Source organism: Vulpes lagopus, chromosome 3 (assembly GCF_018345385.1).
Source record: "Vulpes lagopus strain Blue_001 chromosome 3, ASM1834538v1, whole genome shotgun sequence".
In the NCBI taxonomy this organism is placed as follows: Eukaryota; Metazoa; Chordata; class Mammalia; order Carnivora; family Canidae; genus Vulpes; species Vulpes lagopus.
In genome coordinates this window covers 138920204-138926203 of record NC_054826.1, presented here as the reverse complement: position 1 = coordinate 138926203, position 6000 = coordinate 138920204, and the positions used below count along the sequence as shown (strand labels likewise).

Below are 6000 nucleotides of genomic sequence, written 5' to 3'. Positions count from 1 at the left end.
TATTATAATAGGAAAAGCCAAGCAGAAGCCAGTGGAGAACCCTTCTTGGCTAAAGGAAGAAATGGAAAGTAAATTCATTTCAAACCTGTCTCACAGATGTTCTATAAAGTATTAAACTCTAGGGGCCCCTGGGTGGCTCATTCGGTTAGGTGGCTGCCTTCAGCTCATTCTGGGGTCCTGGAATCAAGCCTTACAGTGGGCTCTTTGCTTAGTGGGAAGTCCGCTTTTCCCTTTCCCTCTGCTTCTCCTGTCTTGTACTCTCTCTCTCAAATAAATAGATAACTTTTTTAAAAAAAGTATTAAACCCTGGAGATCCATCTCAAAGCAATAGGATCACATGTCCATTGAACTATTAATAACATGGACATGACCTCCCTCAGCTCCTCTTTGAGATAAATGATGAACAAGTATATAATCTTCAGCGACCTTCTCCAGCTTTCTTTACATATAGGTTCTTTGGCCTGAAGAATTAAGAACATGCCAGATTCAACTAATTTGGCAACTTGATAGAATGAACTAGTTTTTTCTGTTTGTGAGCTTTAATTTCAATTCAATACTTTAAGTTTTTTTTAAAGATTTTTATTTATTCAAATAAATAATTTTATTTTGTTTATTTTTGTTATTTATTTATTTTTCACGCACAGAGAGAGGCAGAGACACAGGCAGAGGGAGAAGTAGGCTCCATGCAGGAAGCCCAATGCGGGACTTGATCTTGGATCCCGGACTCACACCCTGAGCTGAAGGCAGATGCTCAACCGCTGAGCCACCCAGGTGTCCCCTCAATTCAATACTTTTAAGTGCTATAATAGCATAGGAAAAAAGTAGAAGTGACCCCTGGAAACTTGAGGTCTATCTCTAAGCACTGAAATGTTTTATATTTTAACTGTTATGGACAGATAGCCTTTAAAAATATGTATCACCATAATCTTTGTTCTTTCTTATTTTGCTCTTTACTTTTTTCTCATTGAGTCTTAGGCCATTGGGGCACCTTGCTGGCTCAGTGGGAAAGGCACAGGACTGTTGATCCTACCGTCATGAGTTTGAGCCCTGCAGTGCGTGTAGAAAATTACTAAAAAAAATAAGGATTTTATTTATTTATTTGAGAGAGAGAGTGAGCAAGAGAGCATGAGTAAGGGGAGGGAGAGGGAGAAACAGACCCCCCATAAGCAGGCACCTCAACCAGTTGATCCCTGGGGCCACCACCCAAGAGGAAGGCGGACCATCTAGGAGCCCCCTGCTGGTGTATTTCTAAGACATTTATATCTTCCCCCTTAAAACCATACATACTTACTGAGTACCTCTTATTTTTTGAATCAAAAAATATAGATAGCTATGTTAGAATAGTGCCTAGCTATTATGATTCTGTACCAGCCATATTTTGTTTCTAAAATACTTGGACAAACGTCAAGATCTAGTATCTATTTCCACATCCAGGGATTTTCTCAAGGTCGTAGTACAGAAAACCTCAGAGCCGGTTATTTTCCCAACACACTTGTTTTCCTGCACTGTGTCTGTGGAGGTAGCTTGAATCCTGTGCAACAGAAACGGACGTAGGCTTCACTCGCAGCGCCGCTGTTACGAGGAAAGGGATAGTCCTGCCTACACTCTGAAGATCAAACTGGACCTAGGAGAGTAATTTTAGCTTGTCCAACACCCGAACGGGCTGCTGTGGCTGAGGGTTTCCAGCAAGGACACAGGGAGGCCCGCAGGGATCCCGGGGGTGGGGGGTTCAGCGCCGCCTGCAGCCCGGGGCGTGACCTGGGGACCCGGGGTCGAGTCCCGCGGCGGGCTCCCTGCACCGAGCCTGCTTCTCCCTCTCTCTGTGTCTCTCAGGAATAAATAAGTAAAATGTTAAAAAAAAAAAAAAAAAAAAAAAAAAGGGAGAGCTGTGCAAGGGATCCCTGAGGACAGGAAGGGCCTAGGCCCTTGGGACTCAGATCCTGGGGCTCCGTTAGTGTTTTGTGTTCTGCGCGTCCGCCGGCGGGGCAGCGGGGGGCTCGGGCTGGCCCCGGGAGGGGGGGTGCGGGGCGGCCGCGCGGTCGGGCTCAGCTGGGCACCGAGGGGCTCGGGCTGGCCCCGGGGGGGGGGGGTGCGGGGCGGCCGCGCGGTCGGGCTCAGCTGGGCACCGAGGGGCTCGGGCTGGCCTCGGGGGGGGGGGGGTGCGGGGCGGCCGCGCGGTCGGGCTCAGCTGGGCACCGAGGGGCTCGGGCTGGCCTGGGGGGGGGAGGGGCGGGGCGGCCGCGCGGTCGGTCGGGCGCAGCAGGCCTTCCCCGGGCCTGCGGGAGGCCGCGCCGGTACCGCTCCGTCCGGCGGATCCCGCCTCCGCGCTCACGCCCAGCGTCCTCTGCCCTCCGTTTCGCAGTCGGAGCCCCGGGCGGCCGCGCACGCCGGCGGGAGCCAGAGCCTCGGGCCGCCCCCCCCCCCCCCGCCGCGCCGCCTGCACCGCGGGGCTCCCCGCCGAGGGCGCCGCGCCTTCGGGCCGCAGCCGCCGAGCGCGCAGCGGGGGCCGCCGAGCCGAGCCGGGAACGGCGTTTGCCCGGGCCGAGGCGGAAGCCGGAGCGTTTGGGGGACGGGACCGCGGGAACCCGGAAACGCCTGGGCCGCAGCGGGCTGGCGGCGGCGAGGGCGGCGGGCGCCGGCGGCTCGGCGCGGCCGGGGGCGCGAGGGACCCAGCGGGCTGGGCGGCCCGGGCGCCGGGCGGAGCCACCCCCGGGGGTGCGCGCGGCGGGTGGAGCCGCGCCGGAGGTGAGCGTGCGGCGCCCCTGGGGAGGCGGGCTTGGGGGCGGCGGCGGCTCCGGAGGCTCCGGGGCGGGGAGGCAGCGCCCGGGACGAGCTCCCGGAGCCGGCGGACGGCAAGGTGTGCGGGGCGGAGGGGCGCCGAGGTAACGCCGGCGCGGGGCGCAAGGCGCGGGGCCCGGCTACGCGGGGGCGGGAGCCGACCGAGTGACACGTCGTGGCCCGGAGCGACGACGTGCGGGATGTGCCGCGGGAAGGAGGGGAGGGAGCCCGGGAAAGGGGTGTGTCGGGCGGCCGCGGGGGGCCGCGCGTGTCCCGGCGCCCGGGGCGGGGGGGCGGGGGCATCGGGGGCTCGGGGGAGCCCGGGGCGGCGGGGGGGAGGCCGAGAGGACTGGGGGAGCCCGGGGGGCCGGCGGCCCGCACTCCTTCGGCGGACGCCCCCTGGGCTCCGGCTCCCGCGGGCCTCGGGGACGCGCACGGGCGGGTGGGAGGCCGGCGCGCGGGGCTGCGGGAGCAGGTGCGCGGGGCGCGGGGCGCGGGCGGAGGGTTCCCGCCGCGAGGCTCCCCGCCACGTCCCCTCCACCGCCGACCGCCTGGCGGGAGCGCCGGCTCACAGGAGGTGAAGGATGACGGTAAACGTCCAAGTGGGCCTTGCCTAGCACACTCCTTACCGATTCATTGACTTTGTAGCACAAAGACGGAACCTTTTATTCTGCTCTGTCCCATGCAGTGTTTTGAAAATGGAACCAAGAAGTTTTTTTTTTTTTGGTTTGCAGTCCACGTTCAACTTTGATAGTTAAAGACGAAATTGGGTAGGGCTTCTCACTTGGTGCTCTTACTTCTTTTCATTGGTCAGCTCAGCTTGCTTCCTTCAAGGGAATGACTTTGAGGTTTACGTTTCTGATCCTAACATTTCCTCCCGAACATTTCCTCCTGAGGGTAGGTTCTACTTTTTCAGCGTCTCGGTTTACATCGCCCCCTTTTTTTCATTCCCGCTACTTCCCTGCTAAATGTGGTGCTTGTCTCCTCTTACTTGCATTATAGCGGTGGCTTCCAAACTGGCCTTCAATCTGTCCCCCTTGCAGGCTCTCCCCTCATGAGAGACACAGGCAGAGAGGAGCAGGCTCCATGCAGGGACTGGATCTCGGGTCTCCAGGATCACAACCCGGGCTGAAGGCGGCGCTAAACCGCTGAGCCACCCAGGGATCCCCCCGCCCCCTCCGTATTGCTTCTTAAAGATAGAGAGCTTATCAGTCCCTGGTTACTCTTCCCTCAGAGATACTCAGTGACTCTATTGGCTCCAAAATACATGTAAGATTATTTAGGGTGGCATTTAAGACCTTTCAAAATTATGACTGGCTATAGCTACAGTCAGATTTAATATGTCCCTTTCATTTTTAAAAATTGCTTTATCCCACGAAATCCTTTTTTTTTTCTTTAGCCAAACTTCAGTAGTTATTTGGAACTGTTATTTCTTTTATTTTAAATTTATCTTATTCTTGAAGATTTTATTTATTTATTCATGAGAGACACAGAGAGAGAGAGAGAGGCAGAGACACAGGCAGAGGGAGAAGTGGGCGTCCACGCAGGGAGCCTAATGCAGGACTCGATCCCTGGCCTCTGGGATCAGGCCTTGAGCTGAAGGCAGATGCTCAACCACTGAGCTACCCAGGCGTCCCACCTTCAGTTTTTTCCACGGAGTTCTGGAAATTCTTACCCAGTTCAATGGTATGAACTTAAAGTTATGAGAAACCTGTATTCCAGAGCACTTGTCACAATTCTTTCCATGAATCTTTTTGAAGACAAGGTTTTTTAATTTTTTTAAAAAAACTATTTATTTGCAAGGGAGAGGGAGAGTGAGAGGACAAGAGGAGGAGGCAGAGAGAAGCATACTCCTCATTGAGCAGGGAGCCTGATAGGGGTCTCCATTCCAGGACCCTGGGATCATGACCTGAGCCCGAGCCATATGCTTAACCAACTGAGCTACCTAGGCGCCCTAAGACAAGCATTTTTGGTTCACAGCAATTTGGAAAAGCTTTCAGGAAAACATCAGTGTAAAAAAATAACTATCTGTAAATGACAAAAGACCATGGTCAAAGGCCATGGTTAAGGATCTGATGAGAGTTCATTTTATTTTTTTTTAAATTTTTTTTAAATTTATTTATGATAGTCACACAGAGAGAGAGAGGCAGAGACACAGGCAGAGGGAGAAGCAGGCTCCATGCACCGGGAGCCCGATGTGGGATTCAATCCCGCATCTCCAGGATCACGCCCTGGGCCAAAGGCAGGCGCCAAACCGCTGCGCCACCCAGGGATCCCGAGAGTTCATTCTAATGCAAGGATATTTGGTTATTTCTGTGACATATTTTGAGATGATAACTGGAATTATGACTGATAACATTATATCCAGATATATCAGATTTTAAGAGATTTTATACAATTTCTAGAACACAATAACATCCACTTATACAAATATAACCTAGGCAAGTTACACACACTTATTTACCAATGCTTTCTATATCATTTAGCATATCAAATTAGCCTAATTAGTTTGACATCTCTCCTTTTTTTATATAACAAATCTCTCTTTGGAGACCCTCTGGAACAAAACAAAGTTCCACATCCAAAAGACTTTATTTAGGATTTGATTTTTGAGAATGTTGCCAATATTAAAAAGACACATGATTAAGGGGCACCTGGGTGGCTCAGTTGGTAAAGTGTCTGCCTTCAGCTCAGGTCATGGTCCCAGCATCCTGGGATCCAGTTCTGCGTTGGGCTCCCTGCTCTGGGGAGCCTGCTTCTCCCTCTGCCTCTTCCCCCTGCTCATGCTCCCCCCCACCCACCTCACATAAATAAATAAAATCTTAAAAAAAAAAAAAAACCACATGGTTAAATGGGATTGTAGCTAGTGCTGTGAAAATCCATTTAACCTAGGTGACAAAACACTGAAGGCAAATACTGAAAGTTACATAGTTATATATATAATTCTTAGCTCTTTTAGTAGAGAAGACTGTTTTCTTGAGTAATCAAAGACCTGATAAAATGGGAATCACAAGAAGTTATTTTGATAAAGCACAAGATCTTGGGACACCTGGGTAGCTCAGTGGGGTTGGGTGCTGCCTTGGGCTCAGGGCATGATCCTGGAGTCCCAGGATGGAGTCTCACATCAGGGCTCCCTGCATGGAGCCTGCTTCTCCCTCTGCCTGTGTCTCTGCCTCTCTCTCTTTCTCTGTGTCTCTCATGAATATATAAATAAAATCTTTT

At 52.8% G+C, this 6000-nt stretch overlaps 1 protein-coding gene across 5 annotated transcripts in view; it reads left to right on the top strand.

Moving 5' to 3' along the window:
• The first annotated feature begins 2251 nt into the window (after positions 1–2251).
• The window catches only part of SLC35A3 (solute carrier family 35 member A3), a 54556-nt gene continuing 50807 nt past the window's right edge, over positions 2252–6000 (top strand). The window contains exon 1 of one of the 5 annotated variants that reach the window (XM_041749086.1): positions 2252–2745. The gene's annotated coding sequence lies outside the window, so the exon portion shown is untranslated. The other 4 variants (XM_041749087.1, XM_041749088.1, XM_041749085.1 and 1 more) reach the window with 4 other exon arrangements.